Genomic DNA, 25,309 nt, shown 5'->3' on the forward strand with positions numbered 1-25,309 from the left:
ATATAACTCCCTCTGCCTCCATCAATTTATAATTCAATGCATCCATTGCCAAATAGTGTACGATAACATTATAAGGTCATCCTAATCAATGGCATAAAATCAAGCCTGATTTTCCAAAAGCTCTCCTGCAAACAAGTCCCATACACTCTGGTGATAACATTCTGATCTGCTCAGAGGAGGAGTTTGCACCACTCAGCATGCAATGGGTTCATCTCTGGATGGGGTGGGTGACTATTGTCTTCCACTTCTCCCTTCCAGTACAAAGACACGGAGACGAGACTGCAAAGACTCTTTGGTTGCCCAAAGAGTTGGTTGTATATGGCAAAAAGGGTTAAGCATTTGTACAGTGCCATGTGCCTAGGACCAAGTCCAGCTGGCCTCTGGGGGTTTTGCAGTGTGTGTTTGTGTGAGTGTATTTTCCAGACATGTTGGTAAGACTTCAGGAACAAGTTCCATGTCTGATGGTGAGTCTATGGGACTGAGTCCCAAGTCCAAGTGTGAGCCTTGGGACTTGAGTCCCAAGTCCCAAGTCCAAGTCTCTGAGTCTCTGAGTCTTTGCCCCCCACAAGACATGGGACTCAGGACTTGGGCTATGCATGTGCTGCTCAGCTGATAGGCTGGCTCATGCACCGAGTCAGTGGACCAACTTCCGTTCCATTGAGTTGCAAGTCCTGCCAGAAACCCCCGAGTCAAGTCACCAGTGCAACTTGAGTCAATCTCGAGAGCAAATTAGAACTTCCAGGTCGCCATTCCTGGTATTTCTCTCTGCTGTTTTGTGTCATGCTCGTGCCTCTATCAAGAAGCCATACAGTAAACTTTCTAAGGTGCCAGTAGTCTCCATCAGGACTAAAAAAACCCAAAAGCTCATTGTTGCTCCGACTGGTTCAAATCCTCCAATTAGCACATAGTGTTTTAGTTTTGTTTCTTCCTACTTTCAGATTCTTCAAAGGTACCCTGTAGAACTGGATTCTAGACTTATGCAGAGTTGTTTTTGCATTTTCTTTAGTGAACATGTTACTTGCATGTTCACTAAAGAAAATGAGAAGGTTCTCCACAAAGATCTCATAACACTGATCTCTATACCAGTTCTGTTACAACAGAATGCAGGTGGTTGCGTTGATAGAAATATTACCACACTAAATCAGGCTGATAAATGGAATATAAAAATAGATTAAAGTATTGCTCTTGTTAATGTGCCATCAAGTCACTTCCGATTTATGTTAACACTGTGACAAAAGGTTTCCCAAAGTCTCTAGCATTATAAGAATTTCATTTATGGAGTCAACCCATTTCATGTTACATCTTCCTCTTTTCCTACTACCGCCCTCTCTTCCTGGTATTTTTTGTCTCCCAGCATTTTTGTGTCCAAAGTACAATGGGCTCAATTTTGACATTTTAGTTTCTACAAAAACTTCAAGTTTGATTTGCTCTAGAACCCACTTACTTGTCTTTCTGGCCATCTGTGGTATCCACAAGTTCTCCTCCAGCACCACTTGTTGAAGGAACCAACTTTTATCCATGCCAACTTCCTTCACATCCCCCCTTTCACATTACATTGTACTTGGAAATGCCATAGAAAAACTGACAGTATGTTGCTTGGTCCACAGTGACACATCCCTCCAGTTAAAGATCTGCTCTAGTTCCTTTGTCGCTGGTCTTCCAATTCTTAGTCCTCTTCTGATTTCTTGGCTGCTGCCTACATTTTGAGTAATGATTGAAACAAAACATAGACAAATTTACAGAGGTGTGATATACTTTCTTTCTTTAGTGAACATTAGATACATAAAAAAAACACCACTTGTGCCTCTTCTGAGAGAGCTAAATTGGTGGGAAAATGTATTATCATACCTGAAACCTGACTACCATCTCTGTTGATGAACTGACTTGTAAAAGCATGTGGCAGCCATACAGACCTCTGCTTCCCTTCAGTCATACTTTAATGCCAACTGTCAGTCCCCTCATTTGTAACCTTCTTTTCCTCTATGTTTTCCTTCTTATTTCCTTTTGTGCACAGCAGAAGAGGAAGCTGAACACGTTCCATATGCATTGTCTCCGACGCATTTTTGCTATCACCTGGCAGGACAAAGTTCCAAATAGAGTAGTCCTAGCACGAGCTGGAATTTTCAGCATGTATACATTACTGAAACAGTGATGTCTACGTTGGCTTGGACATGTTGTGAGAATGGCTGATGGTCGGATTCCAAAAGATCTCCTGTATGGAGAATTAGTACAGGGAAATCGCCCCACTGGGAGACCACAGATGTGATACAAGGACATCTGCAAGTGGGATCTGCCTTTCTAAATGGACCTCAACAGATGGGAAACCTTGACATCTGAGCGTTCAGCCTGGAGGCAGGCAATGCATCACAGCCTCTCCCAATTTGAAGAGATCCTTGTCCAGCAGGCCGAGGCCAAGAGGCCGTCCCGAAACCAGGAAAATCAGGGAGCTGGACAGAGGACAGATTGTATTTGACTTCAATGTGGAAGGGATGGTCACTCTCGAATTGGCCTTCTCAGCCACACTAGACGCTGTTCCAAGCCCTCTATTCAGAGCACATTACCATAGTTTCTTAAGACTGAAGGGTGCCTAATCTTCTTTCTTATTACCCTAACTTTAATCTGGAAACTATCTCTGTGTGTGTTTTTTTCTGTTCCTCAAAATCCAAGCTTGATGTTGAAAGTATGGAAGAGAGACATGGAGAGACAGGCAGTAGAAGATGGACAGTAGAAAACAGCCTTATTTTTCCTCATTTACTCAGGGAAACCATGCCACATGGAGCCGTTACACCTACTCATCATAGACCGTGCCTGTCAATTCTCTTGTCTTGTGTGATAAATAAAGCCCTTGCTATCTGTATGTGTCAGTAAGCCCACTGCAGAGGACACATGCCAGACAGATGTTTGTTAATTGCAGACAGTGCCTTGCCTTGAGGGCTTCTCTCCCCACCCCCCAGTACTGAGGTGGCATAAACGACTTCTTGTTTTTAAGAGCCACTGTGAAAAGAAACATGTGTCATTTTTATGAAATCCTCTCTGTGGAATCACTACGGCCTCACTGTGACATGTCTTTCATGCCACTTTCCCTCCAAACACAATTATGGGACCTAATTTGGAAGCAGGAAGGGATGTAGAGATGGCTGTTTTATCCAAATTCATGAGGGCTTGCCCGGTGGATCCCTGCTCCGATGACATTTCGCTATGGCTTGTCACCCAGTCGTTCGTGACAGAGGCGAGGATAGAGCCTGGGGCAGGGGTAGCACTAGGAGTGGCCATAGTGGCAGCCAGCCAGATACAGTTGTATATATTTCAAGCTAGTGCTACTAGGGATGTAAAGAATTAGAAGGGGTGTGAGTACTGCCCAAACCAGTTTGTATCCAAATATTTGCCATCTGTCCCTGAACTGTTCTCAAGTTTCTGAAAACATTTGTAAGCAGGTATTTCTGACTGAGATAGAAGTACCCTCCCCAAAACAATTACTGAAAATAGAAGGCTAAGACTGAAATCTGGTGATCCTTCAGCATGCAGGCAGAGCTAGCTGGCTTCCTTCCATCCTTGCTTCTCTCCTTCCCTCCCTTCTAAGAGCTGTGCTCTGGGAAAATATGTGTTAGATGCATAGATGTCCCTTTAGTGTCCCTGATCAGGAGCCTGGTTGGCTCAAGTTTGAAGGAGCCTCGTGGCACAGTAGTTACACTACTGCAGTACTGCAGTGAAGACTCTGCTCATGTCCTGAGTTCAGGTAGCCGGCTTGAAGTTGACTCAACCTTCTGTCCTTCTGAGGTTGATAAACTGAGTACTGGCTTGCTCAGGGGGCAGGGGCAATGTTTAGCCTGCGTAATTAAATTTGATACTTCCCAGAGAGTCCTTTAAGCAATACAGGGCAGCATATAAGCAGCACACATAAAGCTGAGATAAAGCTGAAGGTCGAACAAAGGGGCCCATGAAAGACTCAACATTCTGAGTTAATTGGAGAAGAGATAAAACACCTGGATCTTCATGGGTATGGAGGGTGGAGAAAGGTGTTACAGCCCCTTGGGGCTAATTGGTTAACAGCCATAAAGTATCAAGAAGAATGGAGGAGTTAGAGAATGTAGAAAATGGACGATGGGTTATGTGGGAGAAGTCCGATTCCATGATGATGGGAGAGAAAAAGAACTTAATGGTTTGAGCATGTGGCTTGAAGGAGAAACAATGAAAGTAAAGAGAAAGAAGGAGGTGGGGCTAGCCCACCTTAGCCCAACTTAGGAGTGTTTTTATTTTATTTTAATGGGGATTAGTTATTTTATTTAACTGTAATAATCTTTGAGCATGTTATTTATGCTAAAGCTTGAGCAATATAAATTGATTCTATGAAACTCTATTTTTCTAATTAAAAAATAATTATAAAAATTCTTACAAAAGGCCGGGTTTCTTGAACAGCAGGGTCTGGCTAAATCCAGGGAGTGGAGAGGGCCACAAACCAGCTATCTTTAAGAGTCCAACCTAACTGAGCTGTTGTGAATTCTAAGGAATCAGAAAGCCTATGTGCCTGTACTTGCAAAGTACTGGGTAAAAGTAAAGTGTTCTTTTAATGTCAAACTTGTTCAAAGGGCTTACGCTACGCACTGCTGAGGTCTTGGGACTTGCCTCAGCACAAAGGTGGTAGGTAAGTGGCCTGTTGAACTGTCTGACCACGTGCTAAGCGCTCTTTAGGGAGGCTTACGCACCACATCTGCACATGGGTCATGATGCAACTGGCGAAACAAGAGCAGCATGGTCAATGACATCTGGGTGTAACACTTGGGACATTTCCACAAGTGTAACTTTGTGTTACACCACAATGTGCAAGGTTTCACCCACTAATCCTTTGACCGAAATCCTCTTGCAGAAGTCCATGAGCAGCTGTGGATGCAGACTGTGTTTCCTCGAGGCACAACTGGCCACACGATCAGTTAGGCCAGGAGCAGGGAGATGGCCCAGAAGATAAACGCCGCCGCTCGCACGAGTGTCCTTAGGCAACTACAGAAGTTAGGACTGAATTCTTGCCTTTGCTCCTATTTGTTTAGGCTGCCTCATCGCCACAAGGCCTCTCCGTGAGGAATTTTCCAGCCTTGTGAGATTCTTTACCTCCAGTGTGGCTGCAAAACAAGAAGCACTCTTTTCTTTTAAGAGCTTTCTTTTATTTCACGTGAAGACCTCTGCAGTTTGCAGAAACTACTTCTACACAAAATGAAATAGAGCTCCTGGTCTGGTTTCCACGCTGGAGGCAAAGACAGTTCTCAAGCCTGAGAAATTCCTTGTCGAGGTTCCTTATTGAGCTGAGAAAACCTCAAACCAACATGGCTAGAGAATTTAGTGAGTCTTCTTTACATCCATTTTTCAGTATAGAGAGCCATGTCTGGCTGTTTGTCACCGTGGCTTATCCTGTTGCAACTGGTTCCATTGCCAGTGTCCTTTCCTTCATCTTGCTTTGATATTCTCCTCACACAGAACAAGCAAAGAATGACCGGCTGGCTCTTTTCAATGGGGCAAACATCTCTTCGGATTCTCCCAGTCCTTAAAGGCCCATGTAACAAAGCAGCCAGCATCAGCAGTGGCCTATTTGTATAAAACCAGTGGTTCCCCCAGCCTTAAGTCTCCAGATGTTCTTGGACTGCAACCTCCAGAAAACCTGACCAGCACAGCTTGTGGTGAAGGCTTCTGGGAATCTTAGTCCAAGAATATCTGGAGACCCAAGGTTGCGAACCTCAGTATTAAATCATGATTTATTGCACGATTTCCCTTAATGTGTGCAAAAAAGCCCGCATATTTTCCCCTCCTCTTCTCTGGTTAAAAGCTCCACAACCAAATATCTTGCCTTCTGATTGGGCAAAAAGAAGTTAATCGTGTAAGGATAGCCACTGCATTTGGCCCAAATGGTGAAGCACTTGTTAGGATTTTGACAGATACGGTCTCTGTGGCTTGAAACAGCCACCTTGGGTTCCTTTTAAGGAGAACGGTGAAATAAAAATATTTTAAATAAATAAATAAATAAACATAGAAACAGTTCTACCAGGATTTCATCTGGCCAAAATCCCCCTCCCCCAAATACTCCCCAAAACAAATGCTTTGAAGGAATTAGCAAACAGCTGCAGCTATATCTCAAAACTAATAATACTAACTAGAGATGGGGGCAGTTAACGAGTGTCTGTCCCATGGGGCCACTTAAACATTTGCTGGTGGAGGGCCCACTCTTCCTTCCAATCGCTCCAGAGCATCCAGTCAGCTAGCCACTCGTTAGCCTTGCAGGGAGACTCATCGTTCCTCCTTCTGCCAGGAGTGGCTAGCTGACCGGGTGTTCTAGAGTGACTGGAAGGAAGAGTGGAGTTGGCGGTGGTGACCCTCATTAACTTCAGCTGTGCAGTGACGATCCTCATTAACTCCATCTCTAATATTAACAGATACAATTTTATTTTTGCACATTAACCCGTATTGCCTCCTTGTTACTCCAAAAAGCGACTTAATTTTGATATTTCCAGTGCTCTGTGTCCAACCTCTGCACACGAACCATGTTGGCAAGAATCCTATTGCTGATTTATTTTTGCAGAAAGGAAATTGCTATAAATTCCAGTGGCAAATTGGCACTCATTAATCTGATGCTGATTGATCTTTTTCTTTTCCTGCTGGCTCTGACTTTCCTCAGCATTGTTGTCATTTTCAGAGAATGCTGCCTTCTCATGATGTGCCCAAAGTGGGACAAAGTACACTTCATTGTTATTGTTGTTTAGTCATTTAGTTGTGTCTGACTCTTTGTGACCCCATGGACCAGAGCATGCCAGGCCCTCCTGTCTTCCACTGCCTCCCGGAGTTGGGTCAAATTCATGTTGGTAGCTTCGATGACACTGTCCAACCATCTTGTCCTCTGTCATCCCCTTCTCCTCTTGCCTTCGCACTTTCCCAACATCAGGGTACACTTCATACCAAGTGTAAATTCTGCTGCCTAATGCAGAGCATTAAACGTCTTTCAACCCTTAGATCAAAGTGCTTGATGCCTCCAACCGACAAAAATGAATTTGGCACATGGCAAACGACAGACTCTTCTCCCTCAATGCCTGCAATTAAAGTACAATCCTCAGCAAATTAAAAGACAAATACAGTTCCGAGAGCATTACCGTCCTTTGAGCCCCAATATCTGCTGCCCTGGGGCAGCCACGTCACTCTGCCTAGAGGTAGGACCGGCCCTCATTCAGCTGCCATTTTGTATGTCATGTTGAAGGAGAGCAACATTTTTTAGACAAATGACCCTTTGGGAGGTCTGTCCATAATAACCAGAAAAAGGATATTTATGGGTCAAAATGTTATGTGTTTTTTTAAAAAATGTTTTCCTGATGGCTGAACTGCTCTTCAACGCAGCTTTCAAATGCATGGGACCCTTTTTTTTTGGAGGGATCGGGCCCTGACAAGCAGTAAAGAGCAATGGCAAGGATTTCTTCTTTGCAAAAGGCCAATCTAATTATTTTGTAAATATATATATATGCACATAATGGTTATTATTTCTGTTTTTCACGGTGTCTATTCTGGAACTAAAATTACTTGTTGAGGAAAATAATGATGGCTATGCATTAGGGATAAATTTTCCCTCTCCACCTTTACCGAAAACGTTGGCTAGACACCTGCAATTAAACTGTGCCTGGCTGCCAGGAAGCCATTTCACATTCCGACTCTCTCCCAGCCTGGACCCAGTGAAAGAACAGGCCATTCGTAATTTGCTGGGTTAATTGGCAGCCGCCCATCACCTAGGTATTTTGACCTTGCTTTTGAATGCCTTTCAGCAGTCATGAGTCACCCCAAGGCAGAACCATATAGAGAACGTAGCTCAAGAAGAGGTGTTCATGCATGGTCCTTGGAAATTATTTTGCCCTGTTTGTGGTCGGAGAAAAGGGGGGGGGGGACAGTATTTCACCCAATTCCATTCTGGTGGGAGAAACACTACTTGGGAGTAGAGCTGAGTAATGTAACATTTGTTTTCTAACATTTTATTTTACCACTTCCAGTAGCAACAGCAGCACCTAAAAAAATCTGGCCGCCATTTTGCAATCAGGAATATGAGGCAGAAAATTCCAGATACTGAAAAAAGGAGAAGCTTTTAATGACTGACTGGATAGCTCAGTGGTTTAGGTATGGCTGGGAGTTCGGTTCTCCATTGTGCCTCCTGTGAAGGAAAGCCAGTCTGGGTAGCCTTACTTACCCACCCTCCAATCCCAAATTTCGTCACTCCCCTCTGCTGGTGCAGTAGTCCGGCGGAAGGATGCAATGGTGGCCATTACCAGTCTAGCCCAACAGGGGATTGGAGGGCTGGTAAGTATTTCTCTGTTAATACTGCCCTTAGAAATAAAACATGCATTTAACCCTTGCGGTGCAGAGGCAGCCCCACTGCAAAGTTTAAAAAAAAAGTTTAGCTCAGAGTTCAGCTTTAAAATTTTGTGGGAGTGACCAACGGTAGTGAGGCCTCTGCCTGCAACACCAACCGACTTGGCTTCGTGTTGCCGTTTGGGCACTCAAAAAGGTCTGCCATCACTGGTCTAAATCCTTTTAGCTTAGAGTAGTAAGTTGCCCTAGAGCAGGCCCATTGAACAAGTGGGGATTTTGGTGTGGCATATCCTTCATCGGCTCCACTGATTGAAATCGGACCTACAGGACAGCACAATTAGAATAAACCTATTTGAATCAGTGGAGCTTACACAGGAGTTAAGTCACCAAAAGGTCACTGAATCAATGGCATTGAACAGCATTTCAGCCAACGGACAGTATATAAGCAAAAACAGGATTAAATTATACAAACTATAGGTATTAAAATATTTTAAATATATTTAAATGGCATTAAGAAAGACACAGAAATGGAAATCAACCTCACCACGACACCTGATTTAGATAACTTGTTCATATCCAAAATAGTTTTCCAAGCCAAATGTGGGTTTATCCGAAGTTTAATTTAGTATTTGCTCCTGTTTTGCAATCTATTGTTCTAATTCTTTTTATTATTCGTAACATTTTATTTTTCAAATATTTTAAACTGTTATATTTTTCTGCCTGTGCCTTCGTGATCCTCTTTTCGAGCCTCCTGGAAAGATCTGTTCATCCAGTGTGAGAAATGTGTTCCTAATGAAGACAGGATCGAGATTTGAAAAGTTACTTTTTGGGAATGTAACTCCCAGAATATCCTGGTTATTACAGGTACTCTCTCAAGTTCTGAGATGGACCAGTCACCCATGGTATGACCTAGCAGGATTTCCTCGATGTCCTTATGTTCAAGTGAGCAGAAGTGTCTAATACCAGCAGGATGCTGAGTGATTCTGAGTGGACAATCACTCACTCAACTAAAAGATTTATTTCTTGGACAAACACACAGAGCAAGTACTTTACCCTCTCTTTCTGCTAGTGATCCCCCCCCCCGTCTCACACTGATGTAACTCATTGGCCAGTGTTATTAAAACAGGTTTTTTTTTTTTTTTTTTTTTTGGAAGAGGGGAAAATATTTTAAAATATATTCTGTACAATCCAGCCAACAGATGGAATTAATATAGGCCCACAGTTTGTAGGCCAAAAATAACAGATGAGGAAACACAGAACATAGAAAGGGAGATTTAATATATTGTATAGAAAGAAGAAAGATGAAGCAAATCCATGGAGCCGGGGATGAACGTTGTCTGAATTTGCAGGATGAGAACATGGCGGGATGGGTCACATGACTCATCTTTAGAGAATATAATCGGAGTTCCTTCTTAGAAAGTGGGGCATCTGCACTGACTGGAAACACTCGTTGCGTCTCCTGAGCAAAACAACAGTAAGAATACTTTTTTATTTATAGCATTTATATCCTGTCCTACAGCTGGAAGTTTTCTTGGAGGAATCTACATATCATTAAGAAAATGCAAGGCACCAGGCAGTCCTTGCCCTCAGGCTGATAATCTAGAAAGACATGATGTAAACGGAAAAAGAGGTGGAGAGGAAAAACAGAACATCTCTGAGGCACAAATTCTTAATGCTATGAGGTTTTTCCACCTCGTGGAATGGTTTGTTGGCTGATCAGAGAAGGAGATCCAAAGCCTGCGGGAGGTGGTGAAGAATCGGCTTCCACAATCACGAAAGGGCCACAAATCTCAGTAGCGACAAGATTTGTCTTAGGAGTGGCCGAATGTCAGTGCTGAAGAGGGTGACGTAACCCCAGATAGGCTGAGTGAGGGTGGTTCAAGGCAACCAACAGATGGTGGTCTAGTTCAGAAGTGGTGGATATCCAGTGGAGTTTGGCAAAAAGTTGCTCATAATTTCCAAGAAGCTTCTTGGAGAAGATACACCAAACTCTTACAAGCCTCATTGTAATATGTTTTTGACAATGTTCTTAGAGCGACCTTGTCTCCTATTTTACAGAAGATAGTCCTCTGTTTAAAGTGCCTTCCATTTGAACTGTGGTGTGCTCCAAGTCTAGCTTAAAGTTAATGAACTGGAAGATGATATAGGGGAAACCTTGAAATTGCCTTTCCATAGTGAGTACCTAGACAGAAGATTGAGCAGGACCAAACCACATGATCACAGAGTAAAAATGCAGTACTTTTCCATGTCACCATTCCATACTGAAATGGAAAAGTACTCAGTGTGGGACTGTATTTACGAATTCTAGAGTAGTTTAAAGCAGTGGTCCCCAAACTTTTTGGGGCCGCAGATAGGCTGGGGGGAGTGAGTTCCATATGTGTGGGGGCATCCCCGCATGAGCGCAGTGGGTGTGTTGCACTTGCAGAGGGCATGTCAGGGGGCAGGGATCCGTATCCATGGCCCCATTCCAGCAAGCCCATGGACCGTCACTGGGCCATGGACCGGGGGTTGATGACCCCTGGTTTCAAGGGTTCAGGACATAATGTGCAATACCAACAGCTGTGTCCTCGAATTGGAGCTTTCTGATTTCAATGAAGCTATATTTGCTTAGATAGCTATCAATGTACCTTGTAAACACAATTTCACAAAATTAGTCTCTCCTTATTCACCGTTAGGTACAACATGGACAGATATAACAACAGAAAAATGTTTCAGTTTGTGTTCTCTTATTGTCTTATGAATGATTTTATGTAAGTCGCCCTGAGTACACTTTGTCTAATAGGTGCAGGATAAATAAATAAATAAATAAATAAATAAATAAATAAATAAATAAATAAATAAATAAATAAATAAATAAATGCTCAAGTCTTTGGCGACAGCACTAATACTGAAGTTGCTTGTAGAATTGCAAACTTTGGAATTTGAATTCAAATTCAAACAAAAATCTAAAATATCTTCCTCAAGTGGGTTGGGTGTCCATAGCGTAGAAGAATCAGCTCCACATACAAAAACTTCAAAACTCTAGAACAGAATATCAATTCAATTGCATATAGAAGAATTCACTATGTGGATTCACGTGCACACCACTCAAAACAAACATATAGGAATTATACCTAGACCAAATTGGCAGGGGCTTTAGCAATTTAAATAACAACAGAAGCTCTCACCTCTTCAGCTCTCCCACTCTTTCTGATTCAAAGATCTTACTCATAGCCTTGCTCTTTCTTGGTCCTGCCCCTTTGGTCTGAGCAATATTACATAGAGGTTACCCTTGGAATGTTGTATTTCAAAAGAAAGTCATTGCACTCCTTCTGAGCAGCCATACTGCTTTTGTCATTACTGATGATGATGAAAGTAATCTGCTGTGTGTTGCTCAATATTAGCACAATTGCATGATAGTTGCTTACCAGGCTAGAAAAAACACAGGGAAATATTCTCTGGTTCCCTCTAGTGACCAGTTCTGACATTGAACCTTGTAAATATAAATACAAATAACAGAACCAAAGGATACTTCTCTTGCCACTTAAGATCAATAAGAGAATGCTATAACACCTGAAAACACATTTTGAAAAACAGCTTCACTGACTATAGTCCAATTTCTGAGCAAATATTCAAAGTGTTGATTTTGATCCATAAAGCCATAGGCAACTAGGATCATGGCTATCTGAACGGTTGTATCACTTCATATTAACCTCCCATGTTTTAAGATGTTTGGAGTATGCCTTTCTCCAGGTCCCATCATCCTCACCGGCACCCATGTTGTGGACATGATGTCACTCTTCCACAGGGATGGGTGTGCTAATGGTTGAGGATGTGTTTTCCACAGAGTCCTTGACATAGCATTAAGGTAACCTGCCCAATAAGAGATGTCCATATGGGAGTTTGAAGAGTCATTGCTAGTCTGAGTGAATCAATGTTTTGACCCAACACAAGGCAGATCTCAAGTTTTCATCTTCCAGATATTCTGAATTTCAAGTTCCCAAACCATTGGTGATTAGCCTGCTGGCTGAAAGTTCTGCGGGTTCTTGCCCCAAACCTCTGAAAAGCTAAAGGTGGAGAACCATTGATGTAAAGTCTGAATATTTCTTAGTAACTAGTTTTTAAACCCTCTTTGCTGGTTTGGAAGTTCACCTAAGGACATCCCTTTTACAAACCACCATTCCAAATGAAGAATACTTCATGGCTATATATAATGCCTTCCTTCTCAAACTCATAATTCTCTATCCTCCCCCCCTCTCTTCCCCCCTCTCTCTTTTTAATAAAAAGTCACAGCGGTTCTTGTTCACAAATATTATATAGATTGCTGGAGGATGAATCAGACTTTCTCAGAGGGGAAAAAAATGACCTCCTGTGATTTTTTTCTCTATTAGGCAATGTAGAGAGAGACCAAGTCATGTGGACCCAATAAATCCATAGAGAGATTCTCAGACTGTTGTGACTGCCCAGCCTGCATTTCGAAATGAACCTGCTTGTTGACAAAAACTGTCTGCCCATTCATTGGTTATACAATCCTGTTCCAGGGACTGATCACATGAGAAAATGCAGGCGCTTGGGAGGGGGGAATAACCCGCTAAGAAAGCAATGTGTTACTTGGAAATTTTGACTTTTAGCAATACTATAGGACATGTTTGGCCATCTCATGAGAAGAGAAGAGTTCCTGATGTTGGGAAAGTGTGAAGGCAGGAGGAGAAGGGGACGACAGAGGACGAGATGGTTGGACAGTGTCAACAAAGCGACCAACGTGAATTTGACCCAACTCCGGGAGGCAGTGGAAGACAGGAGGGCCTGGCGTGCTCTGATCCATAGGGTCACGAAGAGTCAGACGCGACTTAACGACTAAACAACAACAATAGGACACATTGGTATTTCTTGGCAGGAATGGAAAAAAATGTAGTTTGGTACATTCCTGTAGAACACTCATTCCCAGTCTTGGGTTCCCAGACGTTCTTGTACTGCATCTCCCAGGAGTCTTCATCTCTAGCTGCAGTGGTAAAGGCTTATGGAAATTACAGTCCAAGAATTATCTGGGGGCCCAAGGTTAGGACCTACTGCTCTAGAAGGATAACAAGGATATCGTTGGACCTATTGTCCAAAAAGAGGCGGAGAAAGGAAAAAGGAAGGAAAATATGAGAGTATGACAGAGAAAAACAAAATAGGATGGTAGAATCAGAGGGAGGTATAGAGGCAGGGAGAGGGAGAGGGAGAATGGGAGACGAAAAGCTCCAGCCATTTCCACAACTGGCTCCAGCCAGGTAGCTGGAGTCAATACTCTAGCCCAGAGTAGGCAGGAAGCTCTTGACAGCCTAATGCTGCAGTTTTGAATTTTGGCTAAAATAAATATTTGGCTGTACACCACAAATGCAGGGACTTGCTGAGCAGAATTTGCTTCAAATCTCCCAAGACTAGACCACTCATCGACTGGCACTTACAGTCTCAATAATTCAGTCTGAGACACTGGTAGAAGAAAGAATAAAATATTTCATTTACTCACAGTTCTGAACAGATCAAAAACAGCATACTGTGCAAAAAAAAAAGAGAGAGAGAGAGAGACTGCGTTCCAGCAACACGCCATAACGGACTCACAGCCTGCTTCCAGCAAACTCCGGCAGAGTACAATAGCTCTACTAACTTCTGACTACTGACCTGCACACTAACTGCCAGCAGACTGAAAAAGACAGGAAAAGATACTTAAGCAGAGAGGAATGACTCTGTTCATAATCAGTGGCAGGGAAGGAACAATTAGTTATTGCTGGATTGATTGACAGTCACCCTAGCCAAGAAATGTCCCTCCCCGTCAAACTTACTAGAGGCTGCATACAAGGATGAAATAACTCAAAGGAGATGCATCCCAGGACAGGGAAAAAAACCTGTGTACCCTATGATACAATATAGGTTTCAACTGATCATCAGCTGAGCCATTTTCAGGAGCCGGCCTGGGATACATCAGAACTGCTTCACTTCAGGCAGAAGGCAAGGTCTTCTATGATTGGTTTGTTGTTGCTGTTTATACACTTACAACACAATAACAGTGTTCCCCACCACCATATACGGGACCTCTTGCCATATTCTTCTTTTTCTTCTTCTTCTCATTCTTCTTCTAAACCCCTTTTAAAAATCTGTACTGGGAAAGCATTTTTGAATCTTTTTGTCATGCTCATTTTCTATGTGAAAGGCATTTTTTTTAAAATGGAAAACCAGTACAGAAAACCCTTTAATCAAAAAAGATCAATGAGAATTAAGCCATGCCAGGTCTTGACTCTTCCTTTTCCTTTGAAAACTTTTGGGAAGACACAAAGAAAAACTGTGTGATGGAGAAGCAGAAAGGAGTCAAGAAGAAGGGACTAAGATGAAAGAGAGGGAGAGAGAAGTAAATTGGTCCCAATTCTGAAAAGTTTGAAGACCCTGTAGGAGAAGATGAGAACATCTAGGTTGGGGGGGGGAGCCTATTATGGTCATTTCTGAATTATTGCCAGATTGGCAAGAATGGGTACATTTCAGTTTGTGGCTTTAAGGATGATTAATGGAACATTTTGCCTTTTTGCATTGACACGGGGAACATTCCATCTATTAGTGGCCCAAAGACTTCAAACAATCCAGTGTTTCAATGTCAGGGACACCGAGATTGCTCATCAAAGTGCTTTGTTCCAATCCCTTGGGGGAGACAAAGACATGGATAGAAAACTGGAAAAAATAATGTTTCAAAGAATCTGGCTTGAATTATTTCCCTCAAATAAGGTCCAGTCATTACACTGAAGGGGACTGAATCTGGTTCCTTGTGGATCATGACAGGGTGCTTTTTTTGCAGAGAGAGGAGCATAAAACCTCATCCCAGTTTGACTGGACTTCTTTCACTTCAGATAAACTGGAAGCAATGCTTTTAGGATCAAAGTATATGAGGATGACATGGCTGGAGCGAACGTTACCATTTCGGTGAAAGAGAAGAGACATTTTTTGCTGAAGCTCGAGTGCATGATACAATCAGCTTGGCTCCCATCCAGGTCCATGAAAAAGGCTTCTTCTTCTGCCAATAAGTCATACCATTTTAAAAAATAGACATAGAATACTAATAATAATTGTAATTTAAAATCAATTGAAACTACTTTAAAAGAGAGAGAGAGGAATAAAGCAGTAAATTGTTCAGCATCCTGCATTAAAACCATACTTAATCTTGGAAAGGAGGAGGAGGAGGAGGAGGAGGAGGAGGAGGAGAAGAAGAAGAAGAAGAAGAAGAAGAAGAAGAAGAAGAAGAAGAAGAAGAAGAAGAAGAAGAAGAAGAAGAAGAAGAAGAAGAAGAAGAAGAAGAAGAAGAAGAAGAAGAAGAAGGGGAAAACCTATCTTCTCTTGTGAGATTTCACGGCATGAGATTCCCCATCCCACCATCCCCCCCAAGTCACAGGTGGTTATTGTGGGTTTTTCAGGCTCTTTGGCCATGTTCTGAAGTTTGTTCTTCCTGACGTTTTGCCAGTCTCTGTGGCCGGCATCTTCAGAGGACAGGAGTAGGAACTCTGTCCGTGCTCTGTTGCTGTTGTTGGATAGTTGAGTATTTATAGCTGTGGGAACAGCTATCGTCCTTTTCAGGAGATAGGGTGATGATGGTGATCAGGGTGTTTTTGTTGTGGATGTATTGTTGTGATAAGGGGGAGAGATTATCTGTCACTGGGTGTCTTTAGCTGGTCTTTTTAATGCAATGATCCCTGGTCCTTGTGGCTGGGTAGAATTTGTTGACCTTTTGCAGCCTGTATTTTTCAGTGCTGGGAGCCAGGCCCTATTAAGTTTTAGACTTTCCTCTTTTTTGTTGAAGCTCTGCTGGTGTTTATGGATTTCAATGGCTTCCCTGTGCAGTCTAACATAATGCTTGCTGGTGTTGTCCAGTACTTCAGTATTTTGAAATAGAATTTCATATCCAGCTTGTTTTAGGGCATGTTCGGCTACTGCTGATTTCAGCAGAAATCTCACAGGATTTCTTAAGAAGATTTGAGTACATGATTTTTCTTTTCTTTTGCTTGTTTTGGAAGAAATGCCAAGCTGTGGTTTGAAGAGACGTATATGCAAAAGCACACTGATGTAAGTGTGTCCAATTTGAAAAAAACTAAAGACCAAGGAAATGGGCACTCCTTCCTGTCCATGTGCAAAACCCACAATTTTTGTTACCACCATTGCCATAAAAATAAAATAAAAAGCAGATATTTTTTTCCCCTTTAGGTTGTCCCAGTTGGTTGAAGTTATGTGCTGTCAAGTCAAATCTGAGTTTTAGAGATCCTAACAGGATTCTCAAAGTGAGTGAGCAATTTAAGAACTGGTTTTACCAGTTCTAACCCCAGTGTGCTTCCGTGGTAGAGCCAAGGAATTGAACCCAGTTCTCCCAAGTCTTAGTCCATCACTCTACTCTACTCTACTCTATGCTACTTCACACTGGGTGTGCTGTCACAGTAACTAACCATTTTCTCTACAGGGTGCCTTCATGTTTTTGAGATTCCCATTTTCCTTGAGAATGAGCAGATTGGGGAATCTTTTTTCAACCTTTATTCCTACATCATCAATCAGCTCGCTTTTCTATGCTAGATCTGATTCTCATGATCTAGCCAAGTCACCCTAGCCTTTGAGTATAATGGAAGCAAATACAATGGAGCACTGAGAACTAGTTCCATGGAACATTGGCCGGTGACTGACTCAGGTTTCAATAAGACTGAACGTTATAGCCATTCATCCACTTGCTGAGGAGTCATTATGGATTATTTACCAAATAATAAATCTCCATTATAAAGATAGCTTTAATAAGACAATGTTCTGGGCCCATTATGGGCTAATGTGTACATGCTTCATGAGCCTCTATGTGACGGAGGATTTTATTTCTTTCCCCCATGGTTTTGATTTCAAAACAGTAGAAAAATTTAATGCTGATGAAAGCTGCCCAAGTGGAAAGCACAGAGATTGCTTTCTCATATTGTTCCCAAAGCAGGCATTTAGCATGAGAAATTTCCCCAGCCTATGAAGGGGCCCTGGCATGAAGGAAAGGTTTGGAGGAAAGTTTAAGGCTTTCTAGAATTTCAATGCTTGCATGAACCTAAGGGAAAGGCCGATCATTCTTCTGAGCCTGATCTTGTTGGTGCTGTAAGTAAGAGCTTGATAAATGATCGGTGCAGCTTGGTGCGCGGAAACGTTTTTCAGATTTGAGGTTTCGGAACACAGAATATAAAAGCAAGTTTAGGGGACTCGTTTCCAGAACCTCCACTCACCCAGCTAGCCAGCTTGATAGTGGCAGATTCTAGGACAGTAACGTCTACAAGCAAGGGACTCTCATCGCTGAATGCTTGTTTCTTTTGCCTTCATCCGTTCCTGCTCAATATGTGAAACCATCACGTAATGCCCTAGTGCCACCGCAAAATCATTTCTGTGGGACAATTTGTGGGCCTGGAAAGCTGGGGAGGGGAGAGGAGACCTAGTGGACTACACAGGGACACAATAGTCGTGGCTGTCCAATCTTTTCTTGAAAACCTCCAGAGATGGGGCACCGACAACATCGGGAAGCAAGCTGTTCCACTGCTTCATGGTTCTCATCATCAGGAAATTCCTCCTTATTTCCAGGTTGGATCTCTCTCTGTTGAGATTCCACCCATTGGTTCTCGTCCTATCCTCAAGCGCAATGGAGAATAAAGTGATGCCCTCTGTAGCAACCCTTCAGATATTGGAAGACTGCCATCATGTCTCCCCTCAGTCTTCTCTTTGTTAAGCTAAACAGACCGAGTTCTTTTAATCGTTCTTCATAGGATTTAGCCTCCAGTCCCCTTATCATCTTTGTTGCTCTTCTCTACACCCAGTTCAGGGCCTCAGTGTCTTTTTTGTATTGTGGTGACCAGAACTGGACACAGCACAGTTAGTTTTTGACTACAGTTTCCAGAATCCACGGGCCACCATAGCCACACCTCAGGGCTTGAAGGAGCTGTAATACAGGAAAGTAAATTTTCCAGCTCCAAGTACTTCAATTAGAAAATACTTTTGATAACATAGTTCTTCTTTTTCTGGGTCTCTTTCCTACCACCGAGTAGAATTTTTTGAAACTAATGTGTTCCAAGGAAAGACCCCCTTCCTCAACTGAGACTTACAGTGCATTCCTGCTGACCTGTTAGAGGACTTGCCTTCTCCTCTTGCCTTCACTCTTTCCCAACAACCGGGTCTTTTCCAGGGAGTCTTCTCTTCTCATGAGATGGCCAAAGTATTGGAGCCTCAGCTTCAGGATCTGTCCTTCCATTGAGCACTCAGGGTTGATTTCCTTCAAAATGGATAGGTTTGATCTCCTTGCGGTCCAGGGGACTCTCAAGAGCCTCCTCCAGCACCACAGGGTTGTTGGTAGCTGTCACCAATAAAAGTGTGACCTGGTACTCTCAGTAATATTTACTGTGCATGGTTCTTTCGTGCCTCCTACCTATCACTGTCATACAGTTCATATGACTAATAGACCTTCACTAAAATAATGAATATTAACATGGTCTCCCTTCTTTTCGGCCTGATGCTACTGTCCAACTTAGTTGTCCCTATTCCAGGTACAGTGGACCCTCTACTTAAGGAATTAATCCGTATTGGAATGGTGGCTGCAAGTCGAAAAGTCTGTAAGTCGAATCTCCATTGACTTACAATGCACCGAAAACCGATTAATCCCATAACCAGTGGTTTTTATTCTATTTTTATTCCATTTTGGTTTTTTTCTGGTCTGTAAGTCGATTCTCTGGCTGCAAGTCGAATCTAAATTTTGCAGCCTGAGAAGTCTGTAACTCGAAATGTCTGTAAGTCGAGCCGTCTGTAAGTCGAGGGTCCACTGTAATTACAAACCTTGCAGCAGATTACGGTACTTTACCAGTAAGTACTGAATAATTCTAACATTGTGGACTTCTTTCCACTCAGAAAATGGAAGTGGTTCATAGGAACCTGAGAACTTTTCTGATTTTCTCCTTCTTTTTTTCTGGCACTGCAGATGTAACTGGGTCCGTTTCTCTCTAATAGCTCTCTTCTGCCCTTAATCCACATGCAGTTACAGCACTTGGAAATCAAACCTTTTGTTAGAGAGCACACATCCATGGTCAGAGAACAGCAGGTCCAAGTTTTCAGAGACACTGAACTGAAGGACCGGCTGTGCTGGAAGGGACCAAGATCTGGAAAGCAGCTGGAGTTATTAGACGCACCACATGTGTGAAGCCAATGATGTGTGATCAGTCTAAGGAAACGTCCAGAGATGGATTACATCAAGAAGAAGGGCCGGGCGGGAAGCTGGAAGCCAGATGGTGCATAAAGCGAGGCAGTAAACACACACAAAAGCTTGCTTTTCATTAGGAAAGAAAACGGGCAGAAACTTTTCAAGATACGTTGTCTACAATGGTTCATCAAACATGGATCAGAAAGGAAAGCAGGAGGGATATGAAAATTAGTTGTTTTAGTATTAAAATTCTTAAGATGGATTCTGTGCTTCAAATTAACAAAAAAAAAATTGTACCATGTGTTTGCTAGTGGACTGGTGAATAATGACAAGTAAGTATTTCATATGGTTTGGTCTTTATAAGAAAAAGGCAAAGGAGAGTACTCATTCATAGAAGATTCCAGGTTTAATCCTTGACATATGCAGATTGTTGTTGCTGCTGCTGCTGCTGCGGTGAAGTTGCTTCCAACTTATGGCAAACTTATGAATGCGCCATCTCCAAGATGTCCGATCGTCAACAAACCTGCTCAGTCCTTGCAAACCCATGTCTGTGGCTTCATTTAGGGAGTAAGTCCATCTTGTATTGGGGTCTTCCTCTTTTCCTGCTTCCTTCCACCTTTCCCAGCATTATGGTCTTTTCCAGAGAATCCTGCTTTCTCATGATGTGCCCAGAGCCTCAGAGTTAACATTTATGCCTCCAGATATAATTCAGGTTGATTTCATCCAGGACCCACTTTGTCTTTCTGGCAGTCCAGGGTATGTGCAAAGCTCTCCTCCAACACCACATTTCAAATGAATCAATGTTTTCTCCGTCAGCGTTCATCACTGTCCAGCTTTCACACCCATATTCTCGTATAGGAAATGCGAGAGTGATTTAAATGTGTTTTGGTGTTGATTTTGTTTACCATTTTTAGTATGGCATTTGTTCGATCCTTCTAAATATTTGTATACTTACTGTTTTTCACTTTTAAACACTGCAGTGAGCACATGAACACAGGGAAAAGGCCCAGCTCCCACCCAGGCACAAATTTGAAAAAGGGACTGCAAACCAGTTCACTTTCTGGAGGGTTTAACAATAGTTCGTCATTTGTGGGTAGCCACGAACCACAAACCATCATGACTGGTTTTCTAGTTCATGCTAATCCCTAGTGGCTACAGAGTGAGAAGAAAGTATGGCAGTTACAATGTGATCCCCCACCCCCAATCTCCTCCAAAAGTATGTCTCTGAAAGATCAACTGAAGATTTCTTGTTATAGGAAAATAAAATAGTGTTGTTGGCGTTAAACTAATGATATCGACAACTGAGCCTAAAAAATAAAGTGATGAGGAACACTGTTCCTTTTATGTGTGACTTCCAAGCAGTGCTTAGTAACCTCTGAGTGGTGTCTGTGGTCTCCTCACTTTGTTCTTCTTTCTTGGAGAGAAACAATAATGTTATTGTGCAACTCTTTGGACCACTTTGGAAGGGGGGCAATTTTCAGCCCAGAATTTCCCCGGGGACTACACTAGCTCCCTCCTATTGTGAAATACATGGGGTGGGGGAGGAAGACACCTCTGGCATCCATCATTCTTCCAGTTTAGGGTTTAAAAAAAAAGCAAGTTGAAGGCTCTGCAAAAATTGATGGGGGTGTAACTTCCAGAAGTAGGACATGGCTGAAATTCTGTTGTGTAGCATAACAGAATTTTAACTTTCTATCCAGAGTCTGCTTGTAAATAAATAGTGCCCCTTGCAGTTGTCTGGGGCATTTGTGCACACTGACTCGGTACCTGTACATATGACTTTGTGAATCATGGCGGGGAGTCTTTACTTATAGGGAATACACAGACTGAAAGCGGCATGTTTCTTATTGTAAGCAACAGGAGATCAGCCTCCGACTTGTAAAACAATTTTATTCATTCATTTGATCCTGGGGGCCTTGCAGGTTCTCCAGGAGCTAGAAAAAAAAATGGGCTGGGGAAAATGCACGCAACCCGAAAATACTGTGGCACTTTAAAGACTAACTGCTGTATTTTAATGTGAGCTTTCATGGATCAACTCCACTTTTTCAGGTAAGAAGTAGGCTTGTCCACAAAAGCTCACATTAAAATATAACAGTTAGTCTTCAAGGTACCACAATGTTTTTTTGCCTGTAATTTTTTTTAATTAGATAATATTAATATGCATTTCACACACACACACACACACACACACACACACACACACACACACACACACACACACACACCAGCCTCTTGGCAACATTAAGTGCTAATAATACACAGCACGAGGAACTGCTTGTCAGGCAGGAGTGGCAATAATGAGAGGGGCTGCCAAGGGGTGAGGATTCGCCCAACAAAATACTTTGGAAAGGTAACATTCTGAGCTGTGGATTAATTTTGCTTCCCATCCTTCTGACTCACGGAGTCTTAGGTGAGGCCATTGTTTTCAGTTGCACAGCTGGTTGCAGCAATTTCCTTGCTTCCTCGTGTTCTCGGTGGTGAATCAAGCTGACCTTTCTCCACACAGCTTATCTCCTTAGCCCATTTCTCACAAACATCACGTAAGGGCTCCTATTTCTGCCAGTTGAAAGGGGAATTGTAGCCTTAGTCCGTCTGTCTGTCTGTCTGTCTGTCTGTCTGTCCGTCCTTCCTTCCTTCCTTCCTTCCTTCCTTCCTTCCTTCCTTCCTTCCTCCCTTCCTTCCTCCCTCCCTCCCTCCCTCCCTACCTACCTACCTACCTACCTACCTACCTACCTACCTACCTACCTACTGGTTCCGGAGATTTAGGACCAAAAACAGATGTTAGGTCCTTTTGATGTGGTTTCTTTCCTGAGTGCAAATGTACCTTTTTCAACTCTGCAAAATAACATTGACTTTAATTTGGGCTGGATGGATTGCTCAGTGCTTTAGGAATCTGGCTGCAAAGCCGGAGGTTGGCAGTTCGATTCCCCACTGTGCCTTCTGTGAGTAGAGCCAGCCTGTGTGGCCTTGGGCAAGGTGCACAGTCCCAGGGCTCCCCTCAAAGAAGGGAATGGTAAACAATTTCTGTGTGTTCTCTGCCTGGAGAACCTCAAAAGGGTTGCCATCATGGCACATGATGATGATGATGATGATGATGATGATGATGATGATGATGATGATGATGATGATGATGATGATGATGATGAAATCCCAAGTTAGAGCTGGGCAAAATTCCTTTTAGAACTACAGCTGCCAGAATACAGCCCGATTGATTGAGGAATTATGTCACTGCCATCTGTCCAAAGTAACTTTTCCCAGCTATTCTTCATCTTGCTAGACTCCAGTCACTTCTATCTTATGATGGACAGCAAGAGTTTAGATGACAGGCCATAAAACTAAGCATGTTTCCGAGCACAGTTGGCGAGCAAGCCTGAGAATCATTCCGTGCCTATGAAATATGAGCTACAGAGTCTGGTCCCTTTTCTTTGCCTTTTAGCTAGGTGAGAACTCAGTTCTCACACCTCTGTGGGACTTTGTGCTGGAGTTGGACACGCTATTATGGTGATATCACCATCCTGGCTGATCTTTATAACATGCTGTCTTTTAAACATATGTCCACTCACAACTGATCTGAACGGAAAGGAATGTTTATGTTGAGGCATTACCTGCAGTGTAGCCTGTGAGACAGCCTTCATGACTGCTGTGTGCATTAACTGACTTTCAGCTATATCCTCCTTGATTCTTGTCTCTTTTGCAGCATGCCGAGTCCTGTGTGATTACTATTCTATTCTATTCTATTCTATTCTATTCTATTCTATTCTATTCTATTCTATTCTATTCTATTCTGCATTACTATGTGGCTACACTGAAGGAGAGCACCAGACAGTGTTCACATGCAAATTAATACCCCCCCTTCTTCCTGTTAATGCTATAGCCCCAAATCCTAGCAATAGTCACCAAAAAGAGGGAGGAGGAGAGAGGGAGGAGCCCTTTCTCCCTGCTGTCAGTGCCACCAGCCTGCATACCTTGGCCACTTCTTGGTCATCTATGTGAGTAATGTGACATCAAGACAAGGACTCTTTGGGCCTTGACCATAAAGCCATCCAGAAGCAGCTGAGCTACGCAGGCAGGTAGCTGCAGTGGGGAGAAGAAGGCAGGTGGCACCAACAGCTTCCAGATAATGGCTAGCCGTGGTGGCTCTCTTGCCACTCTGCTCTGTTGCCACTCTACCACGTGAGATAGCAACCTCAGACCAGATGAGGACCAGACTGCCATTCCAACTGGCACAAGAGGGGAGATTTGTGGATACCATGAACTGCCAGAAAGAGTTCTGGATGAAATCAAGAGGCATCTCTCTCTGTGTTTGTGGAAGCAAAAAATAACCAAACTGAGTCTGTTGTACCTTGGGCCAGCCTCGCTGGAAAAGAGAATAATGCTGGGAAAAATGGAAGGCAACAAGAGAAGAGCAAAACAAAACAAGAGGATGATTGACTCAGTCGAGGAGCCGACAGAGTTGAGTGTGCAAGAGTTCAGTTGGGTTGTTGATGACGGAGGTCATTTATTCATTTATTCACTTTATATTGGAAGCAATTTTACAGCACATAACAATAACAATGCAGAAAGAGATGGGCATTCCCCCAAACCTTGACACGTAAGATCTTTTTAATTGGGAGGGGGGGGGAATGTCAAAGATAGAGCCTAGGATACTGTGCAAGGCAGTTCTGCCTGCCTGCCTTCCCAGTTCCGACCATCTCTTTCCTTTTCCAAAAGGCTTTCAGGCGTGCAAGACCTATGAGAGATCTTTATATTTGGAATCACTGGAAAGCTTGTTCGCCCCCCTCTGAGACAGTTCTGAACTGGCACATCATTAACTTGGTTCCAATCGGAACGAAGAATCCAATGGGAAAATCTGCCTAGGAACTGGGCATGGCTGTCGGAAGCGCCGGTGAAGGCTGGCAGCTGCTTCAGCTGCAATGCCAGTCTAAGGAAGCTGAAGAACAAGGCAAAGTGCCATGTAGGGAGTCATGAGACTCAGCTGGGAGAAGAAAACAGATTGCTAGATGATAGGAAGCATTGCAAGCTCATGTTGACAGAGCAGAGAAAATGTCAGAAAGAACTACTTGAGAAGAAATAGCAGGGCCCTTGAGAAAACATTTGCAAAATACTGGAGTTGAGTGCCTTCTCCTAGGAGCAAACCCAGCACTAAAGGAAGCTGCTTCAGATTGCTCCATCAAGCCCAATAATGCCAACACGGATGGGCAACAGCGATCCAGGAATCCAGGAAGGCTTTTTTTCTTGCTCCATCCAGAGACATGAGAAATAGAGCCACATGCAAAGCCGATGTGCTGCCACTGAACTAAGCCCTTCCCTGGTTCCTTCTCACTGTCAGAGGTTTTTTTTGCAACCTCGCATGCTGCCTTTAGTAGATTTGGCTGGGAGGGACCTTTGCGGGCTGGTGTGACTGTCAATCTATGCCACACTAACCAATTGTTCCCTCTTGCTTCTGAATTCAAAGACAGTCCTGCCTCTCTGCTGAGTGCTTTTAACTTCCCCAGAGTCTGTTGAAACCTGTTGCTAAGAGCAGTCATGTTTGATTTGTCCAATGGTGAGTAATGAAACCTTTTATTCTTCTCCTAATGTCTCAGAGTGAGTGATGGAGACTGTACGTACAAGTTCATGAGGAAAAGGGCGATCTACTCTGGGAAACTTGAAGCTTTTCTGCTCGGCGAATCCCTGCACATCTGCTGTGCACCTAGAGGAATTTAACCAATGAATTCAAAACTCTGAAACACTCAACTCAGGCCTCTTCTACAAGTATAGAGGCCATGTGGCATGGGACAGTAGGACTGTGCCACT

This window comes from Pogona vitticeps, chromosome 4 (genome assembly GCF_051106095.1).
Source record: "Pogona vitticeps strain Pit_001003342236 chromosome 4, PviZW2.1, whole genome shotgun sequence".
NCBI lineage: Eukaryota > Metazoa > Chordata > Lepidosauria > Squamata > Agamidae > Pogona > Pogona vitticeps.